This window comes from Trichosurus vulpecula, chromosome 6 (assembly GCF_011100635.1).
Source record: "Trichosurus vulpecula isolate mTriVul1 chromosome 6, mTriVul1.pri, whole genome shotgun sequence".
NCBI classification, from domain to species: domain Eukaryota; kingdom Metazoa; phylum Chordata; class Mammalia; order Diprotodontia; family Phalangeridae; genus Trichosurus; species Trichosurus vulpecula.
Genome location: NC_050578.1, coordinates 143,445,728 through 143,467,264, shown reverse-complemented (window position 1 = coordinate 143,467,264; position 21,537 = coordinate 143,445,728). Strand labels below are relative to the sequence as shown.

General features: G+C 37.6%; 1 pseudogene; it reads right to left on the bottom strand.

Annotated features, from left to right (window-relative positions):
• LOC118854792 overlaps positions 1 to 21,537 on the bottom strand; it is a 34,824-nt pseudogene that overhangs the window by 765 nt on the left and 12,522 nt on the right.

The window sequence follows — 21,537 nt, the reverse complement described above, 5'->3', positions numbered from 1 at the left end:
AGTATCTGAAGGACTCAAATATGTAAAGGACTGAGATCTGCTGTGGTCTGGTGGTTAATCAAAGGATTTAGAGCCTGGGAATACTCTAAAGATAAGGAAGGCAAAATTCAGAGTTTGCCACTTTGTTTGACCCATCTGCTTCCCCAAAATTCAGCCCTCTGTCACTGAACAGCTCATTTTTCTGTCTTTCTGGGTGGCATTCATTGCTTTGCATAGTTGCAGGTGGTGTCTACTACATTTTCCTGACTCAGCTGCTCCCTTTTAGCCATTGAGCCATATGGCTTTATTCCTCAGAAGAAGAATCCATTCATTCATGTCTTTTGAACAGTTTTAAGTTTTACCCTATCTGTGAATGAACATGAGTTTTGAAGAAATTCCCCGATGATTCTTGAGAAGGTTAATTTACCAGGGGTTAGCTGCTGGTTTTTCAGGTGACCTCAGTTTAGTCCATAAACTAAATGGTTTTTGTTTGAGCACATCTCATGGTCCCATGTGTTAAATAAGAGAAGAAGTCATGGAGGAAGAGAGAACACTGCTATAGAATTTGATATAATTTGAGATAGGAAATAGTTCATCAATAGAACTGAGAGAGTGAGGTCAAATGAAACTTCATCATTAATAGTGTGAGGAAAATGACTAGAACTTCTAGATTTCACAAAGAAGTAGCAGTGTAAACAGATTTTCACCATTAGCAAGAAGCCTGTGAAAAATGTAAGACTGGGAGAGGATTTTGGGTAGATAGCAGAGTAGGTGAAAAAATTCCAAGCTTTCAAGATTTTTTCCCCACAAAACAGATAAGATAGCACCTAGGGCAAACAAAATGCTGGTAAAAATAAATAAGAATGGGACCACAACAGTGGTCTTCCTGGGAAAATTTGGAGAAGATTGGAAGAAAAATCCCAGTTCAAGGTATGGTGCCTGTGAACAGTAAATACCTCCAGACTAGGGTCAGCATTAACAACAAGGAGCAAGCCCTGGGGTTAGTTTGGGAGGCTGCCTTGGCCCCAGCCACAGGAAGTTTTACCCCAGGGATAGTGAGGGGAGTTGGGTATCTGAGCCAAGGAAGATTGAGGGAACCTCTGCTGAAAAGGAATGCCAGGTCCAACTGAGAAGAGCAGCAGGGAATGAGAATTAACCAGCACATGCCCAGTGAGTGCAGAAACAGTGGGGCAAAACGCTCCTGGCACTTACAGGAGGCTGTAGGTTTGGATTTGGGGCAAAGTGAAGATGTGGGTCAAGAGACACCATCTCCCATACCCCAGGGCTACAGGTGATTATAAAAATTAAGCTATTACTATAAAAATGCACAAAGAGAAAGAATCAAATCATAGAAAATTATTCTAGGAATAGAGAAGACTGGGGATAATCTTCAGAGGAGGATATTGAAGCGAAGAAATGTTTCTACCCCAAAGAGTAACATCAAATTGTCACCTGCCCAAAAAGAATTCTTAGAACTTAAGAAAAGACTTTAAAAATCAAATGGGAGATGTGGAGGAAAAACTTTAAAAAAAAGAATAATCCAAGAAAAACATGAAGATTATGAAAAGAAAGTCAACCGGGGGTGGAGCGAAGATGGCGGCTGGAAAGCAGGGACCAGTGTGAGCTCCCTGCCGAGCCCCTCTGAAAACCTATAAAAAATGGCTCTGAACCAATTCTAGAATTGCAGAACCCATGAAACACCAGAGGGAAGCAGGGATCCAGCACAGGACAGCCTGGATGGTCTCTGGGTGAGGTCTATCCCACATGGAGCTGGGAGCTGGGAACTGGGAGCTGGGAGCAGAGTGGAGCAGAACCCAGCATGAGCAGCGCGGACCAACCAGACCAGGAGTCAGGTGGAGCGGGCCCTAGCACCCTGAATCAGTGAGCTGTGGCAGTTACTAGACTTCTCAACCCACAAACACCAAAGACAACAGAGAAGGTTAGTGGGAAAAGCTGCAGGAGTGGAAGGAGTTTGGGGTTCAGCCACCATCCCCAGGGCAGTGAAGGTAGAGGTGGGGCAGCTACAGCTGCAGTTGCTTCCGGCCCCAGGCCCAGCTGGTGGGAGGAATTAAGTGGCAAATCAGAGCAGGAGTGCAGAGCCTCCTGAAGATCTGAGTCCAGTCCGGGTTGGGGGTTGTTGGGGAAGGAGGAATGCTGGTGTGGCAGAGCTGGCGCATCCCCCCCAAATGTGGAACATAGAACTCTTTAGTCTACAAGCAGTCATACCCTGCTGAAAAACTCAAGGGTCAAGTTAGTTGGTTGGGAATAAGGGCAGGCAGTGAAAACACACCCAGACTCAGTCTCAGACTTTGGAGTCTTTCTTTGGTGACAAAGAAGACCAAAACATACAGCCTAAAGAAGTCAACAAAGTGCAAGAGCCTACACCAAAAGCCTCCAAGAAAAACATGAACTGGTCCCAGGCCATGGAAGAGCTCAAAAAGGATGTGGAAAAGCAAGTTAGAGAAGTAGAGGAAAAATTGGGAAGATAAATGAGAAGGATGTGAGAAAACCATGAAAAACAAGCCAATGACTTGCTAAAGGAGACTCAAAAAAATACTGAAAAACACACTGAAGAAAACAATACCTTAAAAAATAGACTAACTCAAATGGCAAAAGAGCTCCAAAAAGCCAATGAGGAGAAGAATGCCTTGAAAGGCAGAATTAGCAAAATGGAAAAGGAGGTCCAAAAGACCACTGAAGAAAATACTACCTTAAAAATTAGATTGGAGCAAGTGGAAGCCAGTGACTTTATGAGAAATCAAGATATTATAAAACAGAACCAAAGGAATGAAAAAATGGAAGACAATGTGAAATATCTCATTGGAAAAACCACTGACCTGGAAAATAGATCCAGGAGAGATAATTTAAAAATTATTGGACTACCTGAAAGCCATGATCAAAAAAAAAAAAGCCTAGATATCATCTTTCAAGAAATTATCAAGGAGAACTGCTCTGATATTCTAGAGCCACAGGACAAAATAGAAATTGAAAGAATCCATCGATCAGCTCCTCATATAGATCCCAAAAAGAAATCTCCTAGGAATACTGTTGCCAAATTCCAGAGCTCCCAGATCAAGGAGAAAATACTGCAAGCAGCCAGAAAGAAACAATTTGAGTATTGTAGAAACCCAATCAAAATTACCCAGGATCTGGCAGCTTCTACATTAAGAGATCGAAGGGCTTGGAATACGATATTCAGGAGGTCAATGGAGCTAGGATTAAAACCTAGAATCACCTACCCAGCAAAACTGAGTATCATGCTCCAAGGCAAAATATGGATTTTCAATAAAATAGAGGACTTTCAAGCTTTCTCAGTGAAAAGACCAGAGCTGAATAGAAAATTTGACTTTAAAACACAAGAATCAAGAGAAGCATGTAAAGGTAATCAAGAAAAAGAACAAGAAAAAGAAATTGCAAGAGACTTACTAAAGTTGAACTGTTTTGCTTACATTCCTACATGGAAAGATGATGTGTATGATTCATGAGACCTCAGTATTAGGGTAGCTGAAGGGAATATGCATATATATATGGTTATGTGTGTATGTATATATACATATATATATGAATGTATATGTATGTATGTATATATGAATTTATATGTATGTATATATATGTGTGAATGTATATATATGTATATATATACATATATGTGTGTATATATATATATCTAGAGAGAGAGAGAGAGAAAGAGAGAGAGAGAGAGAGAGAGAGAGAGAGAGAGAGAGAGAGAGGACACAAGGTAATTTGAAGATGAAAGGAAGATATCTAAAAGAAATAAAATAAAATTAAGGGATGAGAGAGGAATATATTGAGAGAGGGAGACAGGGAGAGATAGAATTGGCTGGATTATCTCACAAATAGGTGGCAAGAGGAAGGAGTTCTTTGGGATGAGGGGAGAGGGCAGTGAGGGGGGAATGATTGAATCTTGCTCTCATCAAATTTGGCCTGAGGAGGGAATACCATACATACTCAATTGGATACCTTACCCCACAGGAAAGAAGAGGGAAGAAGATATAAAAAGGGGGGGGGGATGATGGAGGGGATGACAGATGGTTGCGGAGGTAATCAAAAACAAACACTTTGGAAAGGGGACAAGGTCAAGGGAGAAAATTCAATAAAGGAGGATGGTTTGGGAAGGAGCAAAATATAGTTAATCTTTCACAACATGAATATTGTGGAAACATTATACATAATGATACACATGTGACCTATGTTGAATTACCTGACTTTTTAGGGAGGGTGGGTGGGAAGGGAAGAGGGGAGAGAATTTGGAACTCAAAGTTTTAAAAACAGATGTTCAAAAACAAAAAAAAAATGTTTTTGCATGCAACTAGAAAATAAGATACACAGGCAATGGGGCATAGAAATTTATCTTGCCCTACAAGAAAGGAAGGGAAAAGGGGATGGGAGGGGAATGGATTGACAGAAGGGAGGGCTGACTGGGGAACAGGGCAACCAGAATATACACCATATTGGAGTAGGGGGAGGGTAGAAATGGGGAGAGAAGTTGTAATTCAAACTCTTGTGAAAATCAATATTGAAAACTAAATACGTTAAATAAATAAATTCAACAATAAAAAAGAAAAGAAAGTCAACCAATTAGAAAAGGAAATCCAGAATCTTAAGGAAGAAAATGACACCTTGAAAATCAGAATTGGGCAAAGCGAAGTCAAAGAAGTTATAAGAAATAAAGAAATAATTTTAAAAAAATAGAAGAGAAAGTGAAACATCATGTAAATGTCCTTCATTGTTCTCATGAAATTGTGTGATACAAGTGGCCATGGTCTCCAGTGCACTCTAATAGAGGCTAAAGTATACTGTATAGGAATTTTGAGAACTAAAATCATCTCATCTCTTTCATTAGCTTACTATGTGATACTGTCTGAGTCATTTTAGCTATGTAAAACTCAGTTTTTCTTCTGAAAAAAAATATTATTGCTAGACTCCTCCTTCCACAACCACATGGAATATCAATTGGTATAAAATAGCTCTTGATGGATATTTTTAGATTCTCAATATTTATCAGTACCAGTTGGGATATCTTCATAATGACCCAAAGTGAATTATCACATTTTGTCAAGCCTGAGCTTTGAGATATCAGATCTTTGTGTAATATATCACTATACATATTTCATTAATATTTTCTTTTTTTTCTAATTAAAGGGGCCATCCCTTGACTCAGTTCTTGATTTTTTTGCGTGGGGAAGGCAGGGCATTTGGGGTTATGTGACTTGCCCAAAGTCACACAGCTAGCAAGTGTGTCAAGTGTTCTTTGAGGCTGGATTTGAATGCAAGTCCTCTGACTCCAGGGCCAGTGCTCTACTCACTTTGCCACCCAGCTGCACCCCATTAATATTTTCTTGAAGTAAAGGAACACAATTCACAACAATATCAACTTATCAATGGTTAAAAATATAGACTGAAGTGCCTGAGAGAGAATAGAGAAAAGAGAAAGTACATTTTCAACTTAGTAACACAAAAAATGATAAATTACAAAATGTAATAAAGATGCTGATCTATTTTATCTCCCTTATCTCTCCAATCTGCATTTATTCTCTCATACCTTCTTGTGTGTAATGGAAGAGGCCCTGTCAGCAGAATAGAGGGACCAAGGAGCTAGTTGGGAGAGGATGGTTTTGTAAGTTTGTGATTATTATACCTATGGGAATGGCTAGGCACAGAGTTATTAAGGATGAGATCCCAGGATAGAATGTGGCTCTAAGTATGCTTTGGGCACTTTTGAGTGAATTAAGTTGTTCCCTCTAGCATAATGGTAGATTTTATATGGTATCCTTGACAACAACATTCAAATAGAAGTCTCATTAATTTTTTTTTTTGCATTGGTTATGAATCACTAACATAAGCTTTACACTCATTATCTATAATTATAAAAACAGAATTGTTGATATTATAAATGATCTTTTAAAGAAATGGATTTCACCTACTTGGATGTACATATCTTCTTGTTAGCTAAGAAGAGTATAGATTTTTACGTCTAGGCTATCCTTCAAGTTGGAACATAGATACTGGTGTTGCGATTGTCGCAGGTATCCTGGTGAACGGGCATTCTTAAACTTTCCATAGTCTTTTACTGCAGCTATTTCCAGGATTGAGGTTATTACTCTACAGTTTTTCCTCCTAGTCTGTAGCCTAAGCAGCTTCCAGCCTGCCTTTGCTAAAGATTAATTCATTGCTCTGTGTCAGGCTCCTCCTCTAACTACTGGTTGATTTTTCTTCAAGTCTATCACTGTTTGAAAACTAGGCTTTGATTTTCAGAGTATGCATTTGAGTATGTGCATGCGTGTGTGTGTGCATGTGTGTGTGTGTGCCTGTATGTGTGTGCATGTTGTATATGTGGGTTTTTATGTATTTTCTGCCTGACCCTCCTTGTGGCCTTCAGATATGAGAAGAAGACTGAATGTAGATAAAGTATATTCTGATAATGGGCTCTATTTAATTTTCAGGGAGACCTCAATCACTAAAGATTCTGGGAAGGAAATTTCTCAAAAAAAAACTTGGCAGTCTTTAAAGATCTTCAGGAATCAGGAGAAATAGTGGTGCTTTATCGTGTCATATTCCTGCTAAATTGCTACATGAATAGTAGTGAGCTTAATGAAGAAGGTGGTGGATTTGGAATTGGGAAGACCTTGGTTTGAATTTGCCCTCAGATACTTACTGTTTGTCTTCGTACAAACCCTTTAACAATATTCTCCTCTCCTCTTGGTTTTCTCATTCATAAAATGTGGATAGTAAAGCCATCTACCTCACATAATTTCTAAAAAGATCAAATCAGACAATATACTTTAAGCAGGGGTATGAAATTAATGTGGAGTATTATTACTTTTTTATTATGGTTGCATACAACAAAAATACATCTCTTTCTGTATAGTTTTGTTGGTGCACAGAACTGAACTATATGCAAAATTGAAAATTCAGGGAAGTTCATTTACAATATTCCTGGCCTCACCTTCCTTGAAACTTATGCCCCTTTGCAGTTTCTCTTCCCCTTCAGAAGACCTGGTGCCTCCCTGTTCTCTAAATTCCTATTCCCTGGCAAGGGGAAACAATTGGCAGTCTTTTACACCTGTTAATTGGTCAACAGACTATGAATTACTGTGATTTGTCAAAAGGTTATCAGAACCAGACATTTGCATTCTAAGTATTTTCTGGCTAGTTGCTGCACAGTCAGGCTCCTTGACAAAGGGATTTCAGATACCAGTACCTAGGTAGGAAGATTTGGGGGAAGGGATGGTAAGTTCCACAAACCACAGGTTCCATACTAACAGAGTGTCCTGAAAGTTAACTTGATTTCCTTCTTTTAGGCTGAGAGAAAATAAAAGCATTCCTTCACATTAATTTTCTTCACAATCTTCTTCTTCCCTTGTGTACAAATAGGGGAGTGGTCCAGGTTTAGCAGGTGAAAACAACTTCTTGAGGAGAGAATCCAATATCTCCCAGTATCTTGAGCTCTGAACAACTGGAATAAAATCTAACCTACTTCAGCTCTGAGCTCAGTGTGTGTAACAGCTATCAGCATGTGTTAAATCATAGTATTTTAAAACTAAAAAAATTAATCAGCCCATAAATAAAGGAGAAAACTGAAGACTAGTAAAAATGACATTTTCAGAGTACTTACAGACCCTAATCGCCTCTGGTGTTCTTTCCAACTGTTTTTTTTATTAATTAATTTATTTATTTTTAGTTTACCACACACGGCTCTACATAATTTTGAGTTCCAGATTTTCTCCCCTCCTCCTCCCTGCCCCCTCCCTCCCCAAGATGGCATGGAATCTCATATAACTACCATGTATAATGTCGCATTGAATTAATTTATACACTAGTCAAGTTGTGGGGAAGAATTATGACCAATGGAATGAATCATGAGAAAAAAGAAACAGAACAAAAAAAACCCCAAAAACAAAAACAAAAGAGAAGCAAAAAAGGCGAGCATGTAGTGCACCTCAATCTGTATTCAAACTTCACAGTTCTTTCTCTGGATGAAGATAGCACTCTCCATCGTGAGTCCCCTGGAGTTGTCCTTGCACCTTAGGTTGCTGAGAAGAGCGATGTATGTCAGGGTTGGTCCTCATGGAATCCATATATCTGTGGCTGTGCACAACGTTCTCCTGGCTCTGCTCCACTCACTCAGCATTATGTCGTGTAGGTTTTTCCAGGTTGTTATGAAGTCTGCATCATCCCCATTTCTTATGGCACAATAGTATTCCATCACCTTCATATACCACAGCTTGTTTAGCCATTCCCCAATTGATGGGCATCCCTTTGATTTCCAATTCTTGGCTACCACAAAAAGAGCCGCTATAAATATCCTTGTACATATGGGTCCTTTTCCCGCTTGTGTGATTTCTTTGGGATACAACCCTAGAAGTGGTGTTGCTGGGTCAAAGGGTATGAACATTTCTATAGCCCTTTGGGCATGGTTCCAAACTGCTCTCCAAAATGTCTGGATCAGCTCACAACTCCACCAGCAATGCAACAATGTTCCAATTTCCCCACATCCTTTCCAGCATTTATCATTTTCCTGTTTTGTTATTTTAGCCAATCTGACAGGAGAGATGTGGTATCTAAGAGTTGTTTTGATTTGCATTTCTCTAATCAGTAGTGATCCAGAGCATTTTTTCATATGCCTATAGATAGCTTTAATTTCTTCCTCTGAAAACTCCCTGTTCATATCCTTTGACCATTTCTCGATTGGGGAATGGCTTGTATTCATATATATTTGGCTCAGTTCCCTGTATATTTTAGAAATGAGGCCTTTATCAGAGATACTAGTTGCAAAGATTTTCTCCCAATTTTCTGCTTCGCTCCTAATTTTTGTTGCATTGGCTTTTTTTGTACAAAAACGTTTCAATTTGACATAATCAAAATTATCCATTTTGCATTTTGTAATGCTCTCTATCTCTTGTTGGGTCATGAATTCTTTACTTTTCCATAAATCTGATAAGTAAACTATTCCTTGCTTTCCCAAATTCCTTATAGTATCAACTTTTACTCCTAAATCATGAACCCATTTTGACTTTATTTTGGTATATGGTGTAAGATATTGGTCTATGCCCAGTCTTTGCCCTACCATTTTCCAATTTTCCCAACAGTTTTTATGAAATAGTGAATTATTAGCCCAGAAGCTGGCCTGTTTGGGTTTATCAAAGAGTAGATTGCTAAACTTGTTGATTTCTCCTTCTTGTGTACCTATCCTATTCCACTGATCCACACCCCTGTTTCTTAACCAGTACCAGGCAGTTTTAATGACTGCTGCTCTGTAGTACAGTTTAATATCTGGTATGGCTAAGCTACCTTCTCTAGCATGTCTTTTCATTAATACGCTAGATATTCTAGACCTCTTGTTTTTCCAGATGAATTTTGTAATCATTTTGTCCTGCTCAGTAAAATAATTTTTTGGTAGTTCGATTGGTATGGCACTGAATAGATAGATTAATTTAGGTAAAATTGTCATTTTTATTATATTAGCTCGACCTAACCATGAGCAACTGATATTTTTCCATTTATTTAGATCTGATTTTATTCACGTGAAAAGTGTGTCATAATTATGTTCATATAGGCCCTGGGTTTGTCTTGGCAAATAGACTCCCAAATATTTTATAGTGCCTACAGTAACTTTGAATGGAATTTCTCTTTCTATCTCTTGCTGTTGGGCTTTGTCAGTAATGTATAGGAATGCTGAGGATTTGTGTGGGTTTATTTTATATCCTGCAACTTTGCTAAAGTTATTTATTTTTTCAAGTAGTTTTTTACTTGATTCTCTAGGATTCTCTAAATAAATAATCATATCATCTGCAAAAAGTGATAATTTAGTTTCTTCCTTTCCTATTCTAATTCCTTCAATTTCTTTTTCTTCTCTTATTGATACAGCTAATGTTTCTAGTACCAAATTGAATAATAGGGGTGATAATGGACATCCTTGTTTCACCCCTGATCTTATTGGGAATACATCTAGTTTATCCCCATTACAAATAATGCTTGACGATGGTTTTAGGTAGATGCTATTTATAATTGTAAGGAAGGTTCCACTTATTCCTATGCTTTCTAGTGTTTTTAATAGGAATGGGTTTTGTACTTTGTCAAAGGCTTTTTCTGCATCTATTGAGATGATCATATGGTTTCTGCTAGTTTTCTGTTGATATGTTCAATTATGCTAATAGTTTTCCTAATATTGAACCAAACCAGCCTTGCATTCCTGGAATAAATCCTACCTGGTCATAGTGTATTATTCTTGTGATGAGTTGCTGCAATCTTTTTGCTAATATTTTATTTAAAATTTTTGCATCAATATTCATTAGAGAAATTGGTCTATAATTTTCTTTCTCTGTTTTGACTCTACCTGGTTTGGGTATTAGTACCATATTTATGTCATAAAAAGAATTTGGTAGGACTCCTTCTTCACCTATTTTCCCAAATAGTCTGGAAAGTATTGGAATTAGTTGTTCTGCAAATGTTTGATAGAATTCACATGTAAAACCATCTGGCCCTGGAGATTTTTTCCTAGGGAGTTCATTGATGGCATGCTCAATTTCTTTTTCTGAGACGGGGTTATTAAGAAATTTCACTTCCTTCTCAGTTAGCCTGGGCAGTTTATGTTTTTGTAGATATTCATCCATATCTCTAAGGTTGTCAAATTTATGGGCATACGGTTGGGCAAAATAATTCCTAATTATTGTTTTGATTTCCTCTTCATTAGAGGTGAACTCCCCCTTTTCATTTTTGATGCTGGTAATTTGATTTTCTTCCTTCTTTTTTTAATCAAATTGGCCAAAGGTTTATCAATTTTATTGGTTTTTTCATAAAACCAGCTCTATGCTTTATTTATTAATTCAATAGTTTTCTTGGTTTCAATTTTATTAATCTCTCCTTTGATTTTCAGTATTTCTAATTTGGTATTTAATTGGGGGGTTTTCAATTTGCTCTTTTTCTAGCTTTTTCAGCTGTATGCCCAGATCATTGATCTCCTTTTTCCCTATTTTATTCATGTAGGCATTTAGGGATATAAAACTTCCCCTAAGAACTGCTTTTGCTGCATCCCATAAGTTTTGGTATGTTGTTTCATTATTGTCATTCTCCTGAATGAAGTTATTAATTGTTTCTCTGATTTGTTCTTTGGCCCACTCATTCTTTAGAATTAAATTATTTAGTTTCCAATTAGTTTTTAGCTTATTTTTCCATGGTTCTTTATTAAAAATGATTCTTATTGCATCATGATCTGAAAAGGATGCTTTGATTATTTCTGCTTTTCTGCACTGGATTGTGAGGTTTTTATGCCCTAGTACATGGTCAATTTTTGAGTATGTGCCATGTACTTTTGAGAAGAAAGTATATTCCTTTTTATCCCCATTCAGTTTTCTCCAGAGGTCTATCATATGTGCCTTTTCTAAAATTCTGTTTACCTACTTAACTTTTTTCTTATTTATTTTGAGGTTACATTTATCAAGTTCAGAAAGGGGGAGGTTGAGGTCTCCCAATATTATAATTTTGCTGTCTATTTCTTCCTGTAACTCCCTTAATCTCTTCTCTAAGAATTTTTATGCCTTACCACTTGGTGGATATATGTTAAGCAATAATATTGCTTCATTGTTTATGGTGCCTTTTAGCAGGATATAATGTCCTTCCTTATCTCTTTTAATTAAATCTATCTTTACTTTTGTTTTGTCTGAGATTAGTATTGCTACACCTGCTTTTTTTACTTTAGCTGAGGCACAGTATATTTTACTCCAGCCTTTTACCTTTACCCTATGTGTATCCCCCTGTTTCAAATGTGTTTCTTGTAAACAGCATATTGTAGGATTATGGTATTTAATCCATTCTGCTATCTGCTTCTGTTTTGTGAGAATATTCATCCCCTGCACGTTCAGGGTTATGATTTCTATCTGTGTCTTTTTCTCCATCCCAATTCCCCCTGTTTATGCTTTTATTTCTCCCTTTCCCCTTCTCCTCTTCAACAAAGTTTTGCTTTGGACCGCTGCCTTCCTCAGTTAACCCCCCCTCTTTATTCCCCTCCCTTATCTTACTGTTTCCCGCTTGCTGCTTCTCCTCTCCCTTCTGACCACCCCCCTCCCTTTTTTCCCCCCTTCCCCTCCTACTTCCTGTAGGACAAGTTAGATTTCTAAACTTATCAGGGTATGTTATTCCCTTCTTGAACTAGATCAGATGACAGTAAAGCTCAAATACTGCTCTTCTCCCTCCCTTCTTTCCCTCTACTATAATATGTTTTTGTTCCACTTCATTTGGTGTAATTTACCCGTTTCTACTACCTCCTTACTGCTTCTCTCATAGCCCTCCCTTTATATCTCTTACTTATATTTTATATCTTTACATCAGTTAATTTATACAGGCATTCACAACATATGTATATCCCTTTCAATTGTCATAATAGCTGTACCATTCTCAAGACTGACTTATAAATGTATGTATGTATATATATATATATATATATATATATATATATATATATATATACATACATGAGATGATATAATCTCACATAAAGATGTAAACAACCTGCCCTTATTGGTTAATAAGGTTTGAGGGGTTTTTCCCTCTGGTTACCTTTGTATGTCTCTCTTGAGTTTTGTATTTGGAGATCAAATTTTCCATTGAGTTCTGGCCTTTTCATCAGGAAGGTCTGGAATTCCCTTATTTCATTGAATGTCCATCGCCTTGCATGGAAAATTATGCTTAGTTTTGCTGGGTAGTTGATCCTTGGTTGTAGTCCCAGCTCCTTTGCCCTTTGGAATATCATATTCCAGTTTATCCTGTCTTTTAATGTGGAAGCTGAGAGATCCTGCGTGATCCTGACTGTAGTTCCACGATATTTGAATTGCTTCCTTTTGGCTGCTTGCAGTATTTTCTCCTTGAGTTTATAGCTCTGAAATTTGGCTATACTATTTCTTTGTGTTTTCAGTTTGGGATCTCTTTCAGGGGGTGATCAGTGAATTCTTTCAATGACTATTTTGCCCTCTGGTTCTAGGACCTCTAGGCAGTTGTCTTTGATAATTTCTTCGAAGACACTGTCAAGGCTCTTTTTTTCATTGTGGATTTCCGGTAGACCAATAACTCTTAAATTGTCTCTCCTGGATCTATTTTCCAGGTCAGTTGTTTTACCAATCAGATATTTCACATTTCTTTTCTATTTTTTCATTCTTTACGTTTTGTTTTACTACTTTTTGGTGCCTCATAGAATCATTAGCTTCCACTTGCTCAAATCTAATTTTTAATCAGTTAGTGTTTTCATTTTGTTTTTGAGTCTCCTTTTCCAATTGGTTGATTTTACCTCTCAGGGTGTCATTTTCTCTCTCTAGATTCTGAATCTCTGTAGCCATTCCACCAATCTTTTTTTTCAATATTTTCCTTTAGCTCCCTAATTTGGTTTTTAAAATCCTCCTTTAGCTCTTCCAGCAGTGCTTTTTGGGCTGGAGACCAGTTAATATTGCCTTTTGAGGTATCCAATGTATCTACAGTGTCATTGCTGTCCTCTTCTGTGTTGGTATTTCGATCCTGCCTGTCTCCATAAAAAGAATCTATTTTTCTCGGTTTTTTTGTGTTCTTCTTCATGTTGGTTTGCCTTTTCCTGGCTTTACAACGAATTTCTACCTTTGGGCCTCAGGGCTTTCTGTCCCAGCTTTCTTATTCTGGGGGTTGTGGGTCTAGAATTATAGCCTTCAGTTTCCTGAGGTGTGGGGGAGGGGTCTGGCTCCCTGACGTCTCACTCCCTATGGGTGCTCTCCAGCACTTGCTTATCAGCAATGGTCTCAGCTGTTTGTTGTTTGAGCTGATGTCTGGCACTTCCCCTGGGGGAGCAAGGTTACGTCTGGGCTCCTGGCATTGACCCCTGCCGACTCTGCCCCTCTGGGACTGATGAACTTCTACTATTTGCCCACTGAAGCCCCACTACTTTCTGCTCAGTTCCAGCATTCTTTTTTTTCCTCCCGAAGAATTCTCCGGGTGGGGAGGGGAGGGATTAGAGCCCTTTACCTGGCCATTATGCCTCCCGGAAGTTCAAGAAGCTGCATTTCATACGTTTGGGCTGCAAGCCTCCGGAGTCAGTGTTTCATGGCCAGTGGCGTTGTGCTGCCTCTCGTGGCTTCCACAGACTGCTGTCCTGTGTTGGGAGGCCTGGGGATCTCCCCCAGTTTCGGGTGCCCAGCTTTCTCCCAGCCCGTCTCACACGTGGATTTCCCGGCCAGCCGCTTCTGCCTTGGTCTGGAGCGGCTCCGCACCGAGTACTCTCCAAGCCTACAGGTTCATGCCTCCGGCCTTTCAGACTCTCCTGGCTCGGAAATTTGCCCCACGCAGACTCCTCGCAGTTTCTGACTCTCTCAAATCTGCTCAAATTCACTTTTTTATAGGAATCTGGCAGACCTTGTGAGAGCTCCGGTAAGATGCTGCCTTCATGTGGCCATCTTGACCCCGCCCTCTTAGAAGAACTGAAAATTTACAGATGCCTAGAAGTATTTCTGACAACAGCTGCGCAAAATCCCTGAAACTTGTGAAAGAGAATTCTCCACTCTGGAAGCAAAGTCCTACCTTGACAAAGAGCTCAAAAGTCAAGTAATTGGCCGGGGAAATGAGCAAACAGTGTAAAAAAGTCAAATTATACAATCTTACTTTGGTAACAAAGAAGATCAAAACATACAGCCAGAAGACAACAACGTCCAAGATCCTACATCCAAAGCCTCCAAGAAAATGACTATTGTAGAAATGGTTTGCATAACTACACATTTTCAATGAGGGTGGGAAGGGAGGGAAGAGGAGAGAGGATCAGGAACTCAGAGTTTTAAAAACAAATGTTAAAAATTGCTTTTAAATGCAACTAGGAAATAAGATATACAGGCAATGAGGTACAGAAACCTATCTTGCCCTATGAGAAACTAAGGGGGGAATTGAGATAAGAGGGGTGGGGTGGGGTGACAGAAGGAAGGGCAGACTGGGGGAAGGGGCAATCAGAATGCATGCCATCTTGGGGTGAGGTCTAGGGGAGAGAAGGGAAGAAAACTTGGAACTCAAAATCTTGTGAAAATGAATGTTGAAAACTAAAAATAAATAAATTTTAAAAAAGACATTCTGAGAAGGGATCCACTGACTTCACCAAACTGATAATAGTGCCCATGATACACACACAAAAGCTTAAAACTTCTACTATAAAGGAAACTCAGTTATTGCAAGCTCAATAAGCAAATCCTGGAAGACTTAGAGAGACAGACCTAACTCAAAGGAATTGGAACCCCAGGGAAAAATAAAACAAAAGACTAACATCCAGGCTAAGGCTGCAGAGAATAAATTTCAATGAGAGAAATCTAAGAATAGTTGACCAAATATCCTTGGTTGCAATTGGGGACCAAGGTTAACTAAATAAATTTAAATTGGTAGTTCTTAACTTTGTCATAATTTTGTTACTCTCATCCTCTCTCCATCTATTGTGTTTCCCCATAGTACTTCATAGTAAATCTTTTTTTTTAAATACCCAAAATATAGGGAGAAAAGGAAAGGGTCAGGTGAAGGGAATAACATTTTAGTTTGTCAGTGGGGACCTCAGGAATGGGGAATCCTATGAAGTCAGAAATCAGAACATACAAATGCCAGAAGGATGCACTAAGGTACAGAGATATAATTTTGCTGGGGGATAAAAAGTATGGGGAAATGAGAACAGAAGACTTTTTTTATATTTTAACTACACTTGTAAAGTTTGGGGATTTTCATCGAAATATCTAATGGCATCAGGTGGAATGTGTCTGTAGAGACACTCAGCTGTGGCCCTGGTTCCATGCCTTTCCTTATATCCTGTTTCTTCTGCTCAGAATGCTTTTCTTCTCCCTGGCAATATGCATATTGAAATACTAACCATTCTTTTTGGCCCATCACAAAAGCCTACCTATCCTTTTTATGTTCTCCTTATTCAGGATCAAGAAAAGTTCCCTGATTTCCACAACTAGACATGTTCTCTCACTACTCTGAATCCTCATTGAATTCTGTTTGTTCCTTTGCTATGGTACTTCTAAAATATGAGTAAGCCCAAGAATAGTCTTCACTTCTCTTTGCTACCTTTATGAAAATTCTGTTCTGTAGTTATTGATATCAACTTAACAATGTTTTAAATTCCCTTGAAAATGTTAATTTTTATAAAAAGGTATAAATTTCCCTAACCTTGGCCTTTTAATATTATATTTGAAATAACTAATTCACAGTCTTTTCATTTATCAGGGCTAATCCATTGAATCCTTTACAAGGGAGAGGAAAGACACAGGCACTCAGAAATAAGAAAGAACCACAGATTGATAACTAAACATAGAGGAAACTGTAAGAGACATACACTTGGCTTTTTTGAGGGAAGCCTGAGCAACCACATAGCCTTCCAAAATTTCACATTTTCCAGGAAACCGTATCTGTCAGAAAATTTTGTGTCCTGGGTAATAAGATTGTATGTAGAAGAGGAGGAGCCATGTAGCCTAAGAGACAGCTACAGACAGAAGCAGTTGTATTATAGAGAAAGAGCTCCTAAATCAAGCCCAAGCCAGATGTGCAAAAATATGAGCCATATAGTGACATTAGCAACATATCACAGCAGTTCCTGGACCAATTATTAATTAGAGGCAAGGAGTATCAAGCATAAAATAATTACATAGAGGAGCAAACTTCAATCTTGCCTTTGACTGGCACTATGTGTTCGCTATTTGAGCAGTTTTGGGGAAGGGAATGAACTCCTTTTCACATTTTAAGAGTTTTCTCTTTGTTAAGGGCCTTTCCATCAAAGTAGTACTATAAGCCAACAGGATTTTATGTGTTCTTGAAAAGCAAAGAACCTTTGGAAAGAGAGTTGTCATGACTCATAAGGGCTTGAGTATGAAGCCTACCCAATGTTTTGTTCACCTGAGTTTTCAGATGAAAGGCGAGTGACTTTTTGCTGTTGTTACAGAGAACTGAACCAAATAATCTTGTTTTCAGGGGTACACCAATGGAAGATTTATAACACAAAAGAAAGATTTAGTGAGAAACCTTTATAATTGTACCCAATACCTAGAAATCTGGAGGTTTAGTTCTGGGCCATAAGTAAAGCACATGTTTTGAATTGTAGTTATTCTTTCACTGATCTAAGCTAGCTGCTTAAATTATAAGTTTCCCAAGGACAGGGACTTAGACTTGGCTTTACTTATTTTATATTTTACATAACACCAAGCACAATGTTTTATGTATATCAGTCATTCTACTGAATTAGGTTAATTCAGTTGATTATGTTGTCTGCTTTTATTTATAGCCAAAGTTCCAATAAGTAAAAATATTAAAGTTACAGTGTTGCTTTTTTTTAATTGGTCATCATATTTAGTTCCAGAACATATCTCTTTTCTGTGGTCATAATTCAATAGGGTTCAATGGTTGTTCCTCTTCTCTCCCCTCTCTGCACCTCCTCTCTATCTCTGAATAAACTGATCCTGTCTCGTGAGTTCAATTACGATATTTTTCAATTTCATATCTTTAGCCCATACTTCTACCCAAAATTTAAGCTTCCTATTCAGATCTGCAATGCCTGTAAGGAATTTACAGGAGGCAAAAAAAAAAACATGTACAGAAATCTCACAGATGAAGTGGCATAAAGGGGTTAAAGTTCGCTCTGGTGGTAGAAATATCTATGCTGATAAGGGGAAAAACATCCATGATAATAATAAGTAGCATGTATATAGTGTTTTAAATTTTGAAAAGTAATTCACAAATATTATGTCACTTGATCCTCACAATAACCCTGGAAATTAGGTATTATCATTATTTCCATTTTGTAGATGAGCAAACTGAGGCAAACACAGATTGACATGATCATGTATTTGGTTAGTGTATCAGACTAGATTTGAACTTAAGTCCACGTCCAGGGTTTTATCCGGTTCATTGCTATTTGCCCAGCAAAGTATTAAGCTATGTACTTAGCTTGCCCCACAACAAAGACTTGAACATATTATATTTGAAATGATTAATTTGTAGCCTTTCCATTTACCAGGGCTAATCCACTGCATCCTTTGTTCAGTTTCTGCTAAAATGCTTTCCAGTTTTTCCAGAATTTATCTTCCCAAATGGTGACTTCATACCCCCCAAAACTGGGATCTTTGGGTTTATCAGACACTGGATTACTATGGTCATTTCCTACAATGCTTTGTTTCCATTCTACTGATTCATCAAGCTATTTCTTGCCAGTAAAGATTTTATTTTCCATGATTCCTACTCTGTAATAGTCTGAAATCTAATATTGCTATGCTGCCTTCCTTCACATGTTTTCATTGATTCCCTTGATTTTTTGACCTTTTGTGATTTTTTTCTAGCTCTATTCAATGATTCTTGGTAGTTTGAGTGGTATGTTACTAAATAAGTAGATAAACCTAGGTAGAATTGTCATTGTTTATTATATCGGCTCAGTCCATACGCAAACAATTAATATTTCTCAAGTCATCCTGACCTATCTATGTCTTGCCACTGCAATCCTAATGACTCTGGAGGATAGAGTGAAGCTGATGACTTTGCACAGTCCTTTCTCACTTAAATCCAATTCACTTGCCAGTCAAGCCATCATCCTCCTGATGTCATTGATCCTCTTTGAGAAGGAAGGATGAACAGCAACAATATATCTCCCATTCTTTAAATATTTATTTATGTGAAAACTCTTTCATAATTGTGGCTGCTCCCCTATTCCCCACTTAATTGTACAAACGTAAGGTTGAATACGTTGTTTAGAAATCTAGATATATTATATCAAGGTTGCACCTTCCTGCTCTTCTCTAGACTTGCAGTTCTACAATCCACTTAGTTCCATGAGAGTTAAATTCATGTTGTCTACCATTTTTGGAAGCAGATGGTGAATCAGGGGATATAGCACTTGGCATGGAGTTAAGAAGTTCTGACTTCAAATGTGGTTTCAGACACATAATTGTTGTTTGACCCTGGGCGAGTTACTTAACTTCTATTTGCCTCAACTGAATTATCAACAGTGAACTAGAAATAATAATGAGTTTCCTCACATGGTTAATATGAGCATCAAATGAGATAATGTTTATTAAAAGGGCTTAATACAGTGTCTGGCAAAGAGTAAGCAAGTTATAAATGTTTGTTTCCTTTCTCTTTATTCTTAGAAAGACTTTGTCTGTCTTCTTAACATTCTTTTCCACTTTGTCAATTATTGAAATAGATTATTGAATAGTTTGCTGCCTAGGTAGCAGAATTGAGTGACAGATTTCAGTTCTATGTTGCCAACATTTTTTGGCTTGCATGTAACTTCACATTTCCTTAGATTTATTAACAGGAGGTAATCTGTGTCATTGAGAGTGCCACTATTAAAATAGGATATATAAAACTAGGACTACTTGTAGCTGCGCTACATATTTTGTGATGGGAAATATATGTAAGCCACACACATTCACGTCTGTTGAGAAGTGGTGGATTTGGTTAATTATTGGAATGCCCCTATTGAGCATCTTTCCTATCTGAAATATAAGAAGAAAAATCTAACATTGAGCTAAAACAATGGGAGATATAACTTTCATAGCACCCCATTTTATAAGGCTTTTCCACATTCTCAGGCACCAACTTATATTTTTAAAGATCCTTTTAGCCTTCATAGTAGGACACCCTTCTTACTTTTTTGTCTTTTGATCAAGTCTAATCCAATCTATTTCAATAAGCATTTTATAAGCACCTTTCTGTGTATGGTACTGTGTTAAGCATTGGTGATACAAAGACAAAACAAAACAAATGTTTCCCTTTCAAGCAATGAACACAGGATGAGAATATAATAACAAAATGAAGAAGTATATGCAGGAGAGTTTGAAAAGGTGGGGTGAGGATAATTAACTAAGAGAGTAATGAAGGATTTTTGTAAGAGGTAGGACATCAACTGATCCTTGAAGGAAATAGGCATAAGTGTGAGGAGGGAGAAAAGTGTAATTCTGGGCCACAGGAACAGATGTGTTTTGGCACAGAGTGCAAAGTCAAGGGGAAGGAATATAAAGTGAATGAAAGTGAGTAATGTATAATAGGCCTTGACACCCTACATTCATATTTAACCCTGAAAAGATATATCGGGGAAGGACAATGTTTTTTTTTTGCCAATGTCATTATTATTACAGCTACTGCTGTTGGTACTGAGGTCAGTTAATTTATGATTGATTTGGAGTTTGAACCCTGGCTCAAAAGGAAGAATGCTAGGTTCTTAAGCTATACTGAGAGAGGTGTGTGGTATGGGGGTGACATTCACCTACAGTAGATGAAAGGTAGATGTGGCTGTGTTGGATACAAACATCATGATTGGCTCTAGTGGGAATGCTGTTATACAGTTCATTTTCCCCTCCTCTACAGCCAAATGCTGCCCCCTCTAAGGAGCTGGACCTACTTTGGATATTGCTGTTTCCAGCAATAAGTGCAGGGAAATGAAAACACATCGTATCTTAAATATCTTTTGTATTTCATTAAGCATATAAGACATAATAGATATTTCTAAAAATTTACCCTGTATGCACAAAATACCAGGAAAAACCTGGAAAACATTTTAGACTTGTGTGTATATATGTGATGAGTTACTAATGCATTACTCCAGTGTACAGGGAACATTTATTGAAGAATTCATCTCCAATTTTTAAAGATATTCTTTAGGGAAAAAATATTTGCTTTACAATAATTTGTTTCACAGTCAACATTGTCAGACTGTATCTATTAAATGGAATATTCAGTACCATTTTCTGCAGATATTACTATTGTGAAAAATCACAATTGGAGATAGAAAAACAGGGAAACATCTTCTTGGTTCCAGGTGCAACTTTGACACCAATCACGTGTTGGGCTTGGTGAGAAAAGTTAAGCATCAGGTAGAAAATGATATAGATTTTATTAATTTTGCTAGTAGTGTATATGCAAATCCAAATTTTGAGCATCTATGATATATTGGATGTTGTACTGAAGGGGTTGCAAAGAGGAATAAGACTTTGTCCCTTCTGTAAAGAAAGTGATAGACCAATCATATAATGTGAATTCTTAAGAAAATGATGCATGTGGCCACATTTATATTTTCAGTCATATAATCCAAAGTATAACCTTTTCACCAGTTAGTAAAGGAAAGAAAGCTGGTAGCATTCAAGGACACCATATCAGAGATACTTTGCTATTGAATGACACTTATTTCTCAGCCATCACAATCTAGTAGGGGTGGTAATGAAAAAAAAAATATTTTTACCTTGCCATCAGTTGAGAATAGCTCTTTTTTTCTCACACTCAGATTTAGTTATATTCATCCAAAAATGAGTCCTAAAAAGTACACTGGAATAAGGTTCAGTTACCAGAGAGGGGCAGCTGATTTGATAAAGTTGTTTCTGGCTTTCCATTAGTTCCTTTAAAATATATTCTTAAAAGAAATCTATTTTTCTAATCTATTTCTTCCTGGGGAGGGGGAAGACAATTTCCTTGTAAAATATGCAGAAGTAAGCAAAACTTATTTCCTCATTGGCCACATTCAAAAAAGATATGTCTCACTTTATATCCTAAATCTATCCCACTGTGTCTAGAGAT